At 36.4% G+C, this 19,236-nt stretch overlaps 1 protein-coding gene and 1 long non-coding RNA gene across 3 annotated transcripts in view; one reads left to right on the forward strand and one right to left on the reverse strand.

Annotated features, from left to right (window-relative positions):
- Nucleotides 1–438: 438 nt before the first annotated feature.
- LOC126381750 (uncharacterized) lies at nucleotides 439–1,530 on the forward strand. 2 transcript variants are annotated; one of them, XR_007568959.1, is made up of 3 exons: nucleotides 439–744; nucleotides 1,021–1,076; nucleotides 1,180–1,530. It is a non-coding gene; the product is annotated as an uncharacterized LOC126381750 (long non-coding RNA). The 2 variants fall into 2 exon arrangements; XR_007568961.1 differs by having other exon boundaries at nucleotides 439–1,076.
- Nucleotides 1,531–6,475: 4,945 nt separating this feature from the next.
- The window catches only part of LOC126381688 (serine/threonine-protein phosphatase 2A regulatory subunit B'' subunit delta-like), a 237,631-nt gene continuing 224,870 nt past the window's right edge, over nucleotides 6,476–19,236 (reverse strand). The window contains exon 12 of the transcript XR_007568925.1: nucleotides 6,476–6,493. The gene's annotated coding sequence lies outside the window, so the exon portion shown is untranslated. The remainder of the gene's footprint in view (nucleotides 6,494–19,236) is intronic.

Genomic DNA, 19,236 nt, shown 5'->3' on the forward strand with positions numbered 1-19,236 from the left:
GAAACTCATACCGGGTGGCCGTAAACAACATTTTCAAAAGTAGTATTTTAAGGGTCTAAGGGGTGCCACTTTGATGTCTCGCACCACCTAAATATTTGGCTAGGGCCGCCACTGTTCATATTGTACGGTCACGAGCATTAATATGTATACACTTTGGTACCATGTCACATTAACTTTTTTGACAAATTGAACTGTAAGTCTCACTAAATGTCAAATATGTTAGTGCGACAGAGTCCTAAAGTGTGTACATTATATTGCTCATGACTGTACTAGTCAACTATTGGATAAGACGTTCTATATTGTCAGTGATCTTCTATCGTGTGGGTTATGGGGTGGATGACCAACCTCATCAACTTTGGAGCCAGGGTTATTATTAAGCCGTCAAAGGTCCTCACACGACTACGAACTTGTCTTGCAGCTCGCAGTCTTCCACTCTACAGTCGTTGGTAATTATAGCTACCGATTCCAAATTCACCTCAGGAGTCGATGGTAGCTATACTTACCAATAGTCGGGGTTCCGTTAGGGTGACCAATTTTATGGATTAACTAGTTTTAAAAGCTAGTATAGATTATAAAATTATACTAGTATTGTGTACTATAAAAATCCTTACTAGGTGGTATTTGCATCTCTTCCCTATGAGTTGGTAACATTAAAAAAACAACTGTTAAAGTCTGACGAGTGTTGGTCGAGTCTACTGTCAACTACTGTGTTTGCGAGTGAGTGTTTTAGACAAGAAATATGCCGTAAGTATATAAAATATATTATTTTTATTGATTAGCATACATCTTGAATATATCCTCTACCGTTTTCTACAAAAACCTGAACATTTAAGTCATGATTTTGTTCCAAAAACGTTAAGAGAAAAATATCGTATCAAAAAACGGCTCCTGACACTACAATGGAGGCAAATTACAGAATATTACACGACGCATTATATTTTATAATGTTTTAAATATATCACGTTACTTATTAGTTACTCGTGGAAACACATTATTTACCGAAATAAACAATTATTTCAGCAGATGCCCAGGATATTGATTACAGGGTACACCAAATTTGGTCAACTTTCATCATGGTAACTAAACCTACCATCGACTTATCTGGGTTTAAGGGTTCGTACAAACGGAGCGCTAGCGTTATTTTAACTTCAGTTTTAAACAATGACTTTTTTTTTTCAGAGATGCTATAGTTCAGCTATAGAGAGGAGACAGAGAGTAATTACAAAAAAAAAAAAACGAATTACCAAACTGTCAGTAGATGTCCGACAGGAGCTTACGGACAGAAAGCGGCAGGCGCAATTAGATTTTGCAATAAGGCCGCCTTTTGTCTCTAGTGTCTCGATTTATTTATGTTTGGTACGTCATTTTGTGCAATCAAGTATATTGTATTGTAAGACTGTCATTTTAAATTCTAATAAAAAAATATATTTTTAAGGTCCGAATGATAAGTGCTTGGTAAAAAATGTAAATAAAACAAGCATTCAATTATAAATTGGTTTTAGTTCATATTAATAAACCTTAATTTTTCTACTGGTTTTCTTTAATTCCTGAAATCACATACACAAAATGTTAATCTTACCCCGTTATTGGTAACTATAGTTACCATCGACTTAAAAAGGCAGGAACGCTCAGTGCGAACAGAAACTTAGCGAGGGCGGCCATCTTGGTAAGAATACGGTGTTACAAATAAGTCGTCACCAGGTGTTATATTTATATTTCTTGTGTTTAAACTAAGTAACATTAAAATATAATTTGAATACTAGTAAAAAGTGTAAGAAATGCGCTTTCAAATAAAAATTATTACAATCCCTAGAACATGATACTTTACATGCTATTAACAGGCATGGCTGGGATAACTGAAAAAATGAGCGGATTCTGTCAATTCTAATTGGATTTGAGATAGATTTTATAATGTAATCTTTTTTTATTTTTATCTAATTAGAATCATTGCACGTCTGGCTTGCTGTTTCTGAATTTTCTTTATTATAGCCACAGTAGTTTTTGAGTTACAAGCCTATTTATAACACGCCACGATATCGCCCACCGAACGCCGCGCAAGTTCGAAATGCCTGGACTGTTGAGGCTAGATTTGCTAGTGCGCCTGGACTGTCAAGTGGTAAGTGGAAACCGGGATGAACGGCGTAACGTGTCTTCCTAAGTATGGTCACGAGCATTAATATGTATACACTTTGGTACCAAGTCACATTAACTTTTTTGACAAATAGAACTGTAAGTCTCACTAAATGTCAAATATGTTAGTGCGACAGAGTCCTAAAGTGGGTACATTATATTGCTCACAACTGTACGGATCATCTTACTTTTGGACAATAGGTGATCAGCCTGTAATGTTCTAACCAAACTAGGGATCACAAAGTGTTTTTTGTGATATGTCCCGGGATACCAACCTGGATCATGAGCCCAACGATCAACCGCTAGACTATAGACGCTGTAAGTGAACTTAGTGATGATGTCTGTTAAAGAATAAGCCATTAATGCCTATAAAGGGTTCGAGTATTATTAAAACAAACATAAGCACTTATGTACGACTATATAGGTACCTATAAGTACCCTTAAGTGCTACAAACTTATACTTTCATATATTGGTGCTAATTCCTGCAGACGCCATCTAATTTTATTTTAAGTTATACCTGTCATTTTCTTATCCGCTAAATAAGAAAGGGACGGGTAATAGACAGGCATAAAATTTATGGAACACACGTCAATTTTAAGCAGAAATCTAAAACAACCGTCTAAAAAGTTTACATCAGCCAATAACCCGACAGAGTTAAGTAGACAAAACGTCAAACGGATTACATACCAGCGAGATGACTATTTTATGCGCCCGGGTTATTCATTCGTTTTAAAATTAACTTGTTGACAATCATCCGTCCCTTTCCTTTTCGGCGGATAAGAAAATGTCGGGTATAACTTAAAATAAAATTAGGTGGTGTCTGCAGGAATCGGGGCCATTACCTACCTACATTGAATAAATATAAGTTCGATAATCGTCTGCTGTGTAACCGAATCAAAATAGCGTGCTCGAGGTCTGGCAGGAGTTTATCTGGACCATTCAGTGTCTATAGCTGTGACTTTCCCTCACCTATCACGATAAGATAGAAACGTGAGCAGGGTATAGATTGCATTTTGTTTAGACTCCTTGGGAGGTACGAGGTACGGACCCTCCCCTCTAAAGGACTATTTGTAGCTAGTGTTTCACTTGCATCTCTGCCTTTTTTTTATTTAAGTATTTTAAAGAGTTGGAACATATTACTCAAGGTATAGATAGATACTTCAGTAACTTTGTATATCCAGCAATTTTATTAAGTACAAATAATTTAAGTACCTAAAATGTAATGTATACTAATACATTTTTGGTAAATTATTTGTAATAAAATCTATTGATATAATTTAACAGGATTTAAAAAATGCAAATTGTTAAATTGTAAAATTATGGAATTACATATTCTGAAATGTTATTTTTTATTTCTTTATTTACTTACTGATCTATTTATAATGTTATCAAATTTATTATTATAAGGATAGTTTGAATATCTAATTGAAAGGTAAGCCGAGATAGCCCTAAAACACACGCTATTTTTCGGAAGATGTTGGACTGTTGGTTGAGTAGACCAAAACGTACTGCCTGTCCTGTGTTTCCATTACTAGGCACTTATGTTTGTCTCCTCACCTTATCACAAGGAAAAGTATAAAAGCAGCTTAGATATATATACTTAATAATAAAATCATTAAGTATAAAGTCTATCAAGCAGTGGGAGCACGGCGCTGTAAACACAGGCTGCGGTCGGCGGGAATGCTGCGCGGGCGCCATCTGCCCAGCCTCCTCTCGTTTCACTGACTACAGGGATGCACTCGGGGGAGATTAGGACTCAGTACTACCACAACAACTTAAGATTTTTTTCAATCGAATGAATGAAAAGTATTCTTGAATGTAGAAAATGTTGTACTTATTTAATTGAAGTAAAAGGGCTTGTGAGCTGTGAATATGCTGTAAGGTTTGAGTTCGTAGGTAAGTACATTACTTATGCACGATTTCACACATACATACTTACTTTTCTAATGTATTTTTATACTTAAGTATTTAGTTATTTTCATATGGGTTTAGTAACCATTTGCCATACACCTGGTTAAGAGTTTTTTGTAAATATTTTCTTTTTTTTGGTGTAATAAAGTAGTTATAAATATTGTATTGAATAGATAATGTTTGCTTATAAAGGTGAAAATAGACCAAATGATGACATTATATAAGAATTCAGCACGTAATGTAACTGGATTTTTCATCATACTAAAAAAGCAAAGATACGCCTGCGTTCTGTGTTAGTGATTAATAATATTACTTACTTTTACTTAAAACCTCCTCAATATTCTGACAGCTCCTAAAATGGGGAAGAATTTTGATCTGTTTTCAGAATAATTCAGGTACTTAATTAATAATTGCTGAACCTGGCTACACCTCTGTTCTCTCTAGTTTTCTAGTTTCACGCTTCCACGAAGGGAATTTTCAATCATTTCTTGAGCTCGACAACTGTCATTGGACGCTATCGAGACAAACATTAAGCTCGCCTCAGACCTCTGTGATGCGGCAAAAACTGGCCCACTCACAGCGGCCAGTTTTATAAACCTTACGATCTGTATGGAACTCATTCAGATTTTCACACAAGAATCTTAGACAGTTTTTCAAATGTGTCCAAGTAAAGATTTATAGCCCAACAACGTTAATAAAAGCTCCGTTTCGAAGGCTACACGAGTCGAAGTTGTATAAAAAATAAACCAGTAATGATAGCGCCACTGGATCTTGTTGGGATTGGATAGGTCTTGACGCCTCATGGCCGAGTTTTTTCCACGTCACGTTTTACATAGGTATCTGGCGGCACGTATTTTATAACCTTATAAGTTGTAAGGTACGGATAATGTGGGAAGCTCAGCGTCCGCTCCCAGCGTCGCCGCGCTATACATTTTTAGCTCACGTAAACTCATAAAAGTTTAAGAGTTCAAAATTTTAGTTCGTGGAAGTAAAATTTAAGGGCAACCAGGACGCGGAGCGAGTTTTAGGTTTTTGTGAAGATTAAAACCAGATTCAGATAACGTTCCTTGTAAAATAAAATGAGTTTGAGAGGTCAAAAAATCACTGTGGGTCACCGTACTTAGTACTTTAGGGAAAGTAGTAGGTACTTAATAGTTGAGTGTATCAAAGAATAGTCAATATGATTTTTTTTATCAGTTCCAGACAGTCTTAAGTCTTGATCGATGGGGCTGGCATAACAAACTTTATTAAAAACTAAAAACCCCTAAAAAATGTGTTTCATTGCGATGGTACATATTATACCTACACGTAAACTTGAATGTTGATATGTGAATGGACACGTACAATAATCATTATGACTTTAAAAAAATAATCTTTTATTCTCAGCAATATAATTTATTCCAGTACATTATAATCAGAATCAGTGGTGTCTCCCAAATATGTTTCTTTCAACTATAATTAAATGTTACAATTTCTTTTATTAATAACTTTACATTATAAATGGTTGAATATAGATGAGAGCCCTCAGCACTGCCCATTTGTTCGGCACTTGAGGAAACCTTTTTATGCAGATAAATAATATAAACTAAATGTATATAAAATAACATAAACAGCCTGTATACGTCCCACTGCTGGGCACAGGCGTCCCCTCAATCAACCGGAGGGGGGTATTGAGCATACTCCACTACGCTGCTCCACTGCGGGTTGATGGACGTGCTTTTACGGCTAATAGCCAGGAGCTCTTTTTACTCTATTACAAAATTCTAAAAAAAAATATTTTGGATATACAACAAGTAATAATTGTTGCGTAAGCGCGAAAAAACTAAGTCTACGTACGTACCTTCCTAGTTGTTTATCATACCTGCTACAATGCAAGCAACAACTACTACTTATATAAAAACAACGAACTGAAAAGTATAAGAAAACAGAAGAAAACTGTACAATAACATCAAAACTCGCTCGACGTAGAGGGAATATAAGGCCACTCGCCGTAAAGAGACTCGCCGTAGCGCGGGTCGCCGTTCGGTTAGTCGCTGTCAACGCTACAATTCACTGATAATTGGGCATGATAAACTTCTATACTCTATCTTCATGATTTTGTAGGTGCGTAACAGCTTTTACGGTCCAAGTACCAACTCGATGTTGTCCAAGTCAAATTAACAAGTCACGCTTTAATATCGTACTTTTTGCAGACTTATTCTCATTTTTTCAGCGTTTCAGTGTAGCCACGTGTCTCTCCCGTGAGGTCGTAAATCTACGGAGGTACTGTCCGTGGCTTGAAGAATGGATCGCCACTGTCAAGGGCAAGGCCGGGGCAATGACCCGGCTATTTAGGGACGCAAGCGCAACGTGTACGAACGCCAATGTACTAAGTTTAAACTTGCTCGTAGGCGCGCGGAGAGATATTGGGGCACATAAAGAGTATGTTAATACTTTTAAAAAGATTGGTGCCTATAACATAACATAAATATCAAAAAACGTCCCCCTGCTAGGTACAGGCCTCACCTCAATCAACCGGACGGGGTATGGAGCATATTACACCTACTTGCTCTAGAAGTGTTTTACAGCTAAAACCAACCAACCCCTAACAATGCACTCACAAAGAAAGGAAAACGTCTAAATTAAGCGCATAAAATTGGCACCTACTAAGAATCTCGTTATTTATTGATCAAATTAGCTTCAAAGGAGGAAAACACGTTTAAGGAATATGTGTTCAAAAAATCAATGATAAATTGCCCAAAATTGGATGAATACAGACGATGCAGTACAACTTGGGTTTTTTAAAGACTTTAACTTTTTAATAAACAGGAATATAGTTTTTAAAGACAACCGAAATGTAAAGTATTTAGTTCATACAAAAGACATCAACGGGCGCTATTTTCCTCTATGGTATTTGGTAGTTATTGTTTTTAATCTACAAACTTTACGCTATTCTTATTAAAAAATAATGTGACCTGGGAACATGTAAATATCAATGACCTCTGGGTTTACAGAAAAATTGCAACAATAAGTAAAAAATCTTATAGAAAATAGTTAAAATAACATACTTACCTATTGAAACCTATGAGAAGCTGCAGTAGTTTTAGGTGGATGAGACGTTCGTTATGTAAAAATTGACGATTCAAAGTGTAACTATGTTACCTTTTGAATAAAGATATTTTTGAATTTTTGATTTTTTTTATTTTATTGTTGAAACTATCTTCAAAATCAACCACTTATTAACTTGTATTTTGAGGTCAACTCTACAATCTATGTGTTATTGCAATATTAATACATTTTCCTGAAAATACATTACAATGTCGATGAGACAGATTCCAAGGTTTTTACCCCTCAGGCTGTAAACAATCCCATTGCCGAATTTTCTACATATTCATTGTTATTGAACAAAATGTCAACATTATTATGTTAATATCAAGCAAAAAGATTATATTGGACGTAGGTATTTCAGTTTTCCTCATCATCTTGCGAATTACTCTCAGGGTAAGCCTTCATCCTTCTCTGAGACGTAAGTAATATAATTATCTCGGACAAAGCTTTGAGCCACGGATCGCCTCCTGAAAAAAAAATGTTTTTAATTTTTTTTATTAGATTTTCCTGGGATATATAGACGGAGAGCGAACCGCGACATATCTTACGTCATCGACTACCACGATGGGACCAGGGACCTGTTTCATAAAACTTACAATTGTAAATTACAACGACAATTTGGTGTTCATTGCGTAGCTAATATGAAACTGCAAAATATTCGTGATCACACACTCCGCAATGTACATCAAATTGTCATTGTAAGTTTTATTAAACAGGCCCCAGTTTATAGTTTTCACTGCTTGAATAAGCTTTCTAAAAATCAAATCATCAAAAAGATCAACCTCTCAAGCAATCAAAGTCTTATCAGAGAGTCGATGTGGGATGCTTTTTTTTAAAGGTTTTTTATGATACTTACCTACTAAAAGCCAATTTAAGCAATATTTGTAAGGCCAGATACGTCTAGGATCGAGTACGAAAATAACTGAAAATATAACCATAAATTGTTACGAAAAACATTATATGAACAAAAATGCTCAAGCTATATACCTAGTAGCCCGTATGACTGTCATAGCGAATATAATGTGATCGCCAGTGGCGGTAGCCGCGTAGAACGCGGAAGCGATTCCCACACAAGCTGATCATTAGCAGTTCCCGAGAACACCCGGGACCTGGGAACAGTGGGAACTCACCGTAACTGCCGCGTATTGTCTTTACTATAACATGACTTTGGTAGATCGATGTTGTTTGTGAAGCAAGTGAGTATTTGTTTGTTGTAAGTATGTGATATGAAGGTAGCCGTGATAGCCTAGTTGGTAGAACGCTTGCCTTTTACTTTGAGGTCGCAGGTTCGAATCCTAAACCTAAACCAAAGATTGTCGAATTTGTTTTCAAATTCATGTTAGGATCATAAATGATTATCACGTGCTCAGCGGTGAAGGAAAACATCGTGAGGAAACCCACATACCCGAGAAATGCATTTTTGGAGGTAGGTGACCTAACCTGAATTGGGTTGGTTTTCTTCGCCAGATAGGCAGTCACTTCTGTAAAAAATCAGACCCGTCAAATCTTCACGATAGGTAAGCGGACCCTGTGAAAACGGGATAATGCTAGGGAGATAAAGTAGTAAGTATATATGATATGGAGATTGAAAGCTCAAGAACCCTTTACTTACGAGTGGAAGAAATAGCTATCTATACTATATTGGGAAGACTCCGCCACACAAACAGTACTTTTTGTGAAAAAAAAAAAAAAAATAAGTAAGTTAGTAAGTATTCACTTGTTATAATTTTTTCTTTTTTTTTTCTTTTTTTATACGTTATCTTAGGAAACAATCTACAATTGAAAAAAAATGTTCTAAAATGTTATTAAAGTATTTTTTGTCGTGACGCGTCATACAAAGTTGTCTATTTTGAGAAAAAAAACTATACTTAAGTAGTAATTTGTGCCGTGTCGTCGACCAAGGCTCGTAATAGCTCGGATAATAGCCCTATTTCGAGGTTTTATTCTTCATAATGTCGCAGGCTACTGTCTAATGTCTTCTCACTAAAGTCATCAAGAAGGTAAATTATTTTAATTCTTAAGTAAGTATATTTTATTTTTATAAAAAGTAACGAATAAAATAACGAACACTATATAAGTGATTGATCTTACTTGAGGGGTTGATGAGGTTGGTAATCCTCCTCTCAACCCACACGAGAGAAGAAGAAGAAGAAGTGATTGATATCACGTGGATTATGGGATTAATGCCCGGTTAATGCCAACAGGCTCACCCTCTATTCCATGGGACTTAAACATAGCCGTGAGAGGTGGTTGTATATAGGTACCAAATACCTAACTCTGTCTGGTATACAATATATGTATAGGGTACCTAGTAGTTATAGAAGTTTTTTTTCTACACTATGAGATAGAAAGTGAACATTATTTTACTTTTCGTTAGCAAGCAAACAGAAGGTTTCACAATTTAGATATGACGTACGTACACAAATTCACGCCCGTAATCCCCATTGGGATAGGCAGAGCCACAAGTCATAGAAGTGACACTTATGACATAAAATATACCTAACAGAGCAAACACACCGAATTCACAAGAATGATGTCATAAAATTCTCACTTTTGTCGGAGTTAGTCATCGATGCACTGGGGTTAGAAACATCGTTCTTCAATAATGAAAATTTCAATTCAATGTTCTGACATTTTTTAAAGACTAAGGTAAAGAAAGAAGGTACTTTTGTTTCTTTATAAGTTACAAATATCTTATGTATGCTACGAATAAATAATAAGCATAGTATGTATACAGCACTCTATTGGCAGAATATTATTTACTTACTAACTTCAAAGACTTAACATATAAAATATAGTTAATCTAACAAACATCACTTTAAATAAATAATTAATACACTAAAAATTTATTACGAAAAACGTCATAAATGAATCAAATTATTTTAAACATCCATTTAAAAAGAGTAAAGTAGAGCAAAAGTAGGCGTGGTCAGTAAAGTTTACTTACTTATTATTATTATTATTATTATTATTAGCCTATATGATCCCACTGCTGATTAAAAAAGTAAATTCAAAAAGAGCAAAAATAAGTACTTAGGCGTGTTGTAATAAGCATGACCCATCATAAAATGCAACCGACATGCGCTATACGTACGTAAAATGCAATAATACTCATAAAACGAACTCTTGCGCATGCGATGTAGTACAGTGTAATATTATTATGATGTGCGCCAGACAATTTTATATCGTTTGCAATACGAGTTCATCGACAATTTGTACCTAATATCGGAGATACATAACTCGAGTCAGATGTTCTCTTGGAGTTCTATAATAATATGATAAAACAAATGTTGATCTGCCGAAGGTTACCAATTGAGCTGGTTCATTTATCGCGAAGATAACGATATGCAGACAGCATGCTACAGCTACTCATTATCACCACAGTGATTACATTAAGAGTCCGTTTAAAAATAACGTACTTAATCCCAATACTATTATGGAGTTACGTTTCTGCCTAATCAATTCCTAAAGAATATATTAAATATATTAAGTACTTTTATGTTTATTACGTAAGTTCTTTAAAAAAGCTTTTTACTTGACTATATCAGTTATCCATTTCAAAAAAGGAGAGTTTTATGCTCTGTTTCTTTTACTGCTCTGTTTCTTTCATATAAGAAACATCAACGAGAGCATTTCTTCTGTAGTCTCTCAACTCTAAACGGAAACCCTTATCTAAATCCGACCCTGTCTACATGTACCTGCAAATTTAATGATAACGTGACAAATTACAAGCGGGATAATTGCCGGGCCTGCTATATGTTTAGAGAGGACTGCTTCGAAGAAAGCGCAGGCGCAGGCGCGCAACGTGGTGCGAGCGCACGCAGGAATTCTAGAAAACATCATTATAGCAACCTGCGAGCTTGTTCGAGATTGAAAGATATTAACGCACAAGCTTTAGTTGATCATTAAAAAAAATAGATATAAGTAAGTAAGTAAATTGGTCATCAACATCATAATTTTGTTACTGAATAACTACTTAATAATATTTTGACCTCACTTATCCCCAAAATATACAAACAGCTGGGGGGTTAAAACGGCCACATTGAAGCAATTCATCTAAGAATATTGCTATTTGACATTTGTTTGCATTGCGCACTTACTTTTATATGCGCAAATGTCAAATTGCAACATTGCTTTCTTAGATGAATTACTTCGATGTGGCTATTTTAACCCCCCTGTTCCCATTCGCCTATCGAGTAATATTAACTCTCAATTTTTACCATTTGTCCGTCAAGTAGTGAACATTTTTCGTGGCAAATCTGTAAAGTAGGTCTACTTATATCTACTTTTATCATTATAATGCTTCATAGGCAACAGTACTGCACTTGTATGTAAGTACTCAATACAGATTTTATTGAAGTGCTACGCTCAGCTCGATTTGTTAACTTTTACAACTATTGTATTAGTTTAATTAAAACACATAATAACGGGTTCTTACCGCGTTTAAATGGGGATATGAGACTCCCGATATTTCGACACTGTTGCAAGTGCCATGATCACGGGATGACTGACTTATATCCCCATTTAAACGCGGTAAGAACCCGTTATTATGTGTTTTAATTATAATAATAACCGCGTAAACTTAAAACAATGTATTGTATTAGTTTACATTTACAATAGGTAATTAGGAGCGATAAAATAAATACTATTTTATAGCACCGACACAAACAGCCATTATCTAAATTCTGCTAAAATTTGTACAAAAAAAGGTTTTATTTCACAAAACATTTAAAAAACAATGGCCTTTTTTTGTAAAGAAATTAATTTTATGCCTTTAAGTATTTTTCTTTTTATTATTTTTTTCGTAATTTTATGGCGTTTTGCGTTATGTAATGTAGCCAATTATATTTACTTAATAAATTTGTGACATGTTTGCTATTTAAACTCCTTGGATAATGGTATTGTATTTAAAAGAAAGTTATCTTATAAAATAACATTTAGGTTATTTCTATTTAAAAATAAGTAAGTAACCGAATTAAAAACATATAAAAATACCTTGCGTTTTATTTTAGATAATATAATTTATAATACTTAAATGAGAAGTTAGGTAAGTTGGTTACGTAACGAAACTATTGTACAAACACGACCAGTATACATTTCAGCCGATAGAAATATACTTAATAGGTGGTCTATTGCTAAATACATCGTAGATAAATTCTTTTAAAATTCATATAAAGACAACGTAGATAAATTCTTTTAAAAGTTACACTATGTATTAAATTTAATCCTGTGATCTTATAAGAATGAAAACGACTCGAACATGGCGGCGAAAGGAGAGAGACAAGATAAATCATTAAAGCTGTAAGTATCTAGATAACATTGTGAGGGGTTGCGCCGATCAGGGTAGATGAAGCCGCGAGGGCTGCGCGGGCGCAGGCAAGATGGCGGCCGCGCGAGGTCAACGATCTTCGTGACTCACCTCGAAGCCTCACAGCGTTGAATCACCCTCTTAAAACATGTTACAGGAGATTGTGTAACATTGACTCTTTTTAAAATAAATATTTGATAGCAAGAAACCCTATCTAATGCAAGAAAAATATATCAGCGATTAGAGACGTTTCCGGTTTAAAAAATAGTATACCTACTTATGTTTGTAAATAGGTATAAATACCTACTTGTCGTATCGTAACATTGGTCTGCTCATACGCAATAGTTGTATCAAAAATTCCACATACATATTTGATTAAAAGCTTCTTTTGTAGAGTTCTTTATCATTGTATTAACATTATCTCGAAGATTAGTTTTTTCGCGAAGTAGTTAGGTACTTACCTAATAAAAGGATCATTTAAAGTACTTATTAGATATTATCTTCTTTAAAAAACGACTTTGATTGAGCTTTAGTTGAATATCAAAGGTTCATCGTAGAGAGGCGGCACGTGGACACAGGTTACGGCCGATTTACTATGACGGTACTCTCGATATTACGTCCATCCAGCGCCAGCGCACGTAATAGGACTGCGTTCCCCTCCCTCCCCGCATCTTCTAGTTTTTAGAAGCAGCGGCTGGCTTGACGAATCGGCTGTACGCCGTGACCATCGGACGTTGCTTCGATTCGGACAATTTTGAGGCATCACGCTTCAAAGGTTGGACGTTTGATGCGCGATGTCTTCGATTTTTGAAAATATTCTATCGTGCATTTGAATTTGAACCTTATGATTTATTTTTTTATCAGATTCTTTATTTGTAAATTGGTGCATTTTTCCTTCGCCCATTTAAGGGTCGGCTAAGATATATATACCTACTGCCTAGTCGTTAGTGCCTAGTAATATATACTGAGATTGGCTTGTAAGTAAGTAATATTGTTTTGTCTAATCATTATTGTAGAAAGGAAGTAGACTGCATCGGAAGACCACTAGCAGCCACTCTTGGTAACTGTTCCCATCCCAAGATAGATTATCTACCTACGGCGAATTTACCTTAGCAGATACTTTTTCTTCAACAGCACCTACTTATATTTAAATCTGAAAGAGTATATTTAAATGAGTCTTATTATCATCATCATCATCAGGAAATCGTCCACTGCAGGTCATAGGCGTCCTGCAAGGCTCGCCAGAATGACCGATCCTTTACTGCCCGCAGCGTTTTCCCGCGACCTTCAAAAGGTTATCGGTCCACCTTGATTTTTATTATATAAGATAGGTAGGTACTAAACAATAGTAGATAAGTAGGTACATAACTGTATTTTTTACAAAACTAACAATACTCTCATGAGTAAATTAAAAGCTTGTATCAAAATGAAAATGATACGCAGAAACAATAACATGTCGCTCTCAGAAGTACCAAGACTGCGATGTATTCTAGTTCTCAACGTGGTTGCCCTTGTTCAGAACGATGGCGCACGCAACCCACTAATTAGCTGGAAGTCATTCCAAGATTGATATGTCTCTATGTTCTTATGAGAGCGAGCTTGTTTTACTTACTACGCGCAAGACCCGACCGGGTTTTTACTCCGCAACACTACTACAAGCCTGACGTTTTTCGAAATTTCACGTTTCCCTTGCATTCGATTTCCTATCGATTTTATGCGTATATGACTAGTTATTCTTATGTATAGATAGTAATATTGATTACAGGAAATTGTTGCCATCAGCTCGGTAAAAACCTGCTGCACAGACGTTCACTGTGAGCTCGATATTTGCATCCGGCGGGCGGCGGCATTCACAGCCCGTCGCGTCGTTGTACATCGCGCAAGAAGCTTCGTATAAGATTCTCATTTAATTTAATCTCGCAACCATTATTATTATCCCCATGGCAATGCTAGACTAGTATTTATACAGCAAAGCTGATGGAAAAATGCCGCTGATCTTATTAGGAAGTCATGTGATACCTTTAAATATCACGTACCACTTTAGAACCCTGTCGCACTAATAAATTTGAAATTTAGTTAGACTTACACAGTTTTAGTAGTCAAAAAAGTTATTGTGACAAGATACCAAAGTGTTTAGATACCTACACATAACCGTACAAAACAAAACCCTGTATAAAACACATACCTACTCTTGTTATAGTTATTTAAGTAAGTAAATTATGAGAAATACTTATTTTTCCATCCTCCAGTAGGTGTAATTGAACCTTAAAATGCTGTGAGAATTAAAAATACACTAAGAAACAAGATGTAGATGACTCATCCGCTTATAAATTACGAGGTCTTCTAAAACTGGGTCTTTTCTCAAAACCAACTTTATATTAAAATGAATATTCATATAACCAGCGTAACTTTAATTTGATTGTAGCTCGTTGTAAATGAATATGTATGAATAATAAATACAATGCGCGTGCGCAGGGTGCAGCGTGTAGTGCGGCTGCGGGCGCGGTCGATACCTGTAACTTGTGCTTTTATGAGTTCACACGCATTTAAACCCCCCTGACATGGTGCGTGGGTACCACACAATTTAACTAATTTGTCTATGATGTGGGCCTCATTCATGTTTACATTAGCAATATTGTTTCCCATCATTCATACTCGCGTCTGTCTTGTAACGAATTCTGGAATGTCTCATTACGTTACGAGTCATACGTGACTCGATCTGATAGACCAAACGCTCCAAAGGAGTCAACTCCTCCAAAATTGACCGTGAAATATTTATTTTTTCAAGCACCGCAATCTGCAACTTAATTACGTGTTTTGGCAGGTTGGACTGGTATGAACGCGCGAAAAAAAGCCCGCGAAAGATCCGGGTCGCGTGGGCCGCCATCGCCACCACGCTTGCGTACTGCGCCGCGCGTGCGAACTTAACGGATTTCGTTAATCATAATCGCTTATCATTTACAATATTTACGACAAGTACCTATGAAGTCGGCACTCAGGTGAGTTACGTTTTAATCTTTATTGTTTTCTATAATTCTTCGATTCTCAATGATTTTCAATTTTCCTCGAGTCGTCTCGGCTGTGCGGCCGAAGCGAGGAATTCGACGCTATCCGCATTTTTTATAATTAGAAAAAGATTAGTTCCGGGTGTTTTCGATTAGTTTTCGGTTGTTATGCTAGTGGAGCGGGGCTCGGCGGCGTGACTTGACGGATTCCTGCTAGCTGTTCCTTTGTTTGAGGACGAACCACCCGTAGTGATGGACGAACTCGTTGTCGATAGACCTCCGATTTTATAGGCCTATCTACAAGGAAACTACTTCGGTATGCAAATGGGTAAGTGAGTGAATTTCCGAAGCAAACTTAACAAACAAACATTTCATTTCAACGTTCCGATTTGGTGGCTCAATGTCCAAAGTCTCCGGTTATAAGCTCGACGAGTATAGCCGTCAATTTAAAAACAATTACGAACCGAATGGTTTGAAACTAAGATTTGTTTCGTCGAAACTTGTAGAAGGGAAACAAAGTTTCTATTACCTCCTTCCTACCTTTGTATTCGGTTGAGACATTAACCCGAGTAGGTAAGTACTTACAATACTAATATCAGTTTAAGGTTTACTAGTAAAATAGTTTATTCAAGAATTGTATTAACTGCTGTTAAGTTTACGACTGCAAATTATGTTAGTTTTATAGTATAAATGTTGAATAGATGAGTCGATAAAAGCGTTGTCGGGAATAGAGCGGGCTAATGCCGGCTAGTGCCCAAGTCGTCGGTTACTACAGAACCGGTTTGGCTTCGCCCTCCAAGTACCATGTTCCACGTGCAGATACCATCGTTCGTCTTCGTCTATTTTGCCCCGCGCTCCACCAACGTACCGCGACCCCTCTACAACTCTATTAACATACACCAACCGCTCTACAACCACATTTACGGAGCTCGTAATAATCTGGCCGTGGTTACCTTTACGTGGGGTTCATGTTCTGTGTAACTACAAAGAAACACAATAAATCACTTTATACGAGTAATAAACTGTTTGTGAGTTCTCATCAAGCATGAGAAACTTATGTATAGCTTAGTTTTTAGCACCTGTGGCGACCTTTGAAGGTTGGTACTACTTTATTTTTGTTCGTTGTTACACTCGTAAAAGGAAATGGTCTCCGTCAATGGTATTGGTTGGTAGTACACTCGATCATACCGGCTCACTCCACCGTTAGTTGGTCCATGGTCCTGATTATGCAGACAGTTCTACGACGGCTGTCTGTCCATATTAAAAAACGGCGAAATAAGCGTAGAATGTAAAATGTATGCTTGTTGTTAGCATACCGAGGGACGTGTAATTGGCCCGCGAATTCGTGGTGTTGGAAACGACAATAATATACAACTGGCAGTGTCTGAGCATGTAGAGACGATCAAATTGGATTTATATTTTGTGCACTTCTTGCAAACCTTTTATACAGTTATAATGCGACACGAATTATTAGGTAAGTATAAGTTTTTATAACCTACTTCGTTATGTAAAATAATTGAAAGACAAGTTTACGGGTTATACAATCAAATGCCTTTTAAAATTCCATTGTTTATGAAAATAAAGGAAAAAAATGAAGGTAAATAAAGCTGCAGAGCCACAAATGTAATGAGATAATAAATTTGGTTGGTCCAATAGAAAGCTCCGTGAAGTGTGGGTACTTAGCTCCTCTTGAGATGGATGTAACTCTGTGAGCTTATGTTATGTTTGGGCGTGGGCATAATGAAATAAAAAAAAAACTTATATGACTTCTTAAGAAGTAAGATAAAATAAAGTACTAAGTATGTCATTATCTCCCTAGCATTATCCCGTTTTTCACAGGGTCCGCTTACCTAACCTGAAGATTGGACAGGTCTGTTTTTTACAGAAGCGACTGCCGTTCTGACGTTCCATCCCGCGAAAGGAAAACCAGCCCAATACAGATTAGGTTACATATTTCTGAAAATGCATTTCTCGGGAATGTGGTGTAAATAAAATACTATTTATAGTAACTGTTTTATAAATAGCAGTAGGTTTTCATCTTGTCATGTGACTGTAATCCATCGGTTTTAGTTAGTTAACATACTGCTTGTTTATATCAAGAGTGGCGAGGACGTGATCGCGTAAAAACCACACGGTCTTAATGACTTGTATTGCAAACAGCCTCTGTCGCATGAGATGGTGATGGCTATTACGCGTATACAAGAACCTCTATTAATACCTAAATAAGTCCCTTGAATAACGAACGAATGAATCAATAATATAATAATACTGCGTTGCTATATACGTAGTTGTTTTTTTTACTTATTGTAGGTTTGCCGCAGATGGCATTAACTACTTGGCCGGACAAATGGGGAGCGCTGAAGGCTACACCACCATCACCCGGTACAACGTTTAAGACGACAGGCCTGAGGGTACCCAGTTGGCGCGAGCTTCGGCTCAGGGCGTAGTCTGAGAGGAAAAATATTTGAAAGAATTAATCGACTCTAAATTCGATAGCGATAAGCGCGGAATGAGGGAAATCGTCGACCACGCCGGCGGGGTCGGTACCGTGGACCTTCGCTTTATAGTGAAAACATATTATTATGTCTTTTAGCGAAAACACATTTGATGTGATTCTTGTAAACAAAACCTCGCAAAGGACACGCAAGTTTCAATGCAGGTAAAAAATTGTAGTCACTATTTTTAAAAAGCATAATTAGAATGACAGCGAGACATAAATATAGTATATCGCCTAGTCTGAAAGAGACGAGAGACATATGACTCTCATCATGCTACATGTAATGCTGCATGTTAAATAGAGTACTTACGTCAGAATTTGGGTTGTATAGTATGATCGAAAGTTATGTAGAAATGATTAATGATAATGTAAAATGTAGTGGTTGGTACCTTTATAGTTACCATGTGCAGATTTTGGCAATAGTTACTGTAATTTATTTTTATAATACGTAAACATTATTATTGGCACTTACTTACATAAACAGCATATTGTATTTCCCACTGGGGCACAGGCCTCCCCTAGATCAGCCGGAGGAGGTATGAAGCATAATCCACAACGCTGTTCCACTGCGGGTTGATGGAGGTGTTTTTACGGCTAGTAACGTGCCTTCCGAACCACGGAATCATCTTACTTTTCCAGACAATCAGGTCACTCAAAGGATAGTCTTAAAAAGAGACTTCGACAATGTCCCATCGGGAATTGAACCCGGACCTTCCAGATCGTGAGTCCTTCGCTGTATTATAACCACTAGACCACGGAGGCTGTATTACACTTAGATACATTTAATAATCTGGTATCCCTTTAACTCTCCAAACACATATACTTAAGTACTTACCTTCAATTGAAGACATAGCCACATACCTAATTCACAAGTACAGGTAAGCGATACATCTTACACGTCGAGTCGATTCAATAGTAACTTAGGTGTTAATTTCGCCATGTTTGAACTCCGAAGTTTGAATTAATATGTAAACAGGCATGTTTCAGTCTATTTGAACCAGGGCATTTCTGTTTCGTCACTATGTACATTTTGCTTTCAAATTCATGAAAATGAAATAAGCTAAACCGTTTATCTGTTTTGTGTGTAATCAACTTGTATTTAAATGTCTTTGTTTCTGTATACTTACAATAAACACGGAATAGAAGAAAGAGGTTGCAAGGGCCAGTACAAGTACGAGTATGAGCAAATAGTTCATAAGTACCTCAACTTTGCACTCTAATTCTAGTGTATTAAAAAGTCGTATTGTGCATTATTACCTGCAGAACAAAAAAACAAAAATGGACCCTCATGCAAGGA

This window comes from Pectinophora gossypiella, chromosome 3 (genome assembly GCF_024362695.1).
Source record: "Pectinophora gossypiella chromosome 3, ilPecGoss1.1, whole genome shotgun sequence".
Classification (NCBI taxonomy): domain Eukaryota; kingdom Metazoa; phylum Arthropoda; class Insecta; order Lepidoptera; family Gelechiidae; genus Pectinophora; species Pectinophora gossypiella.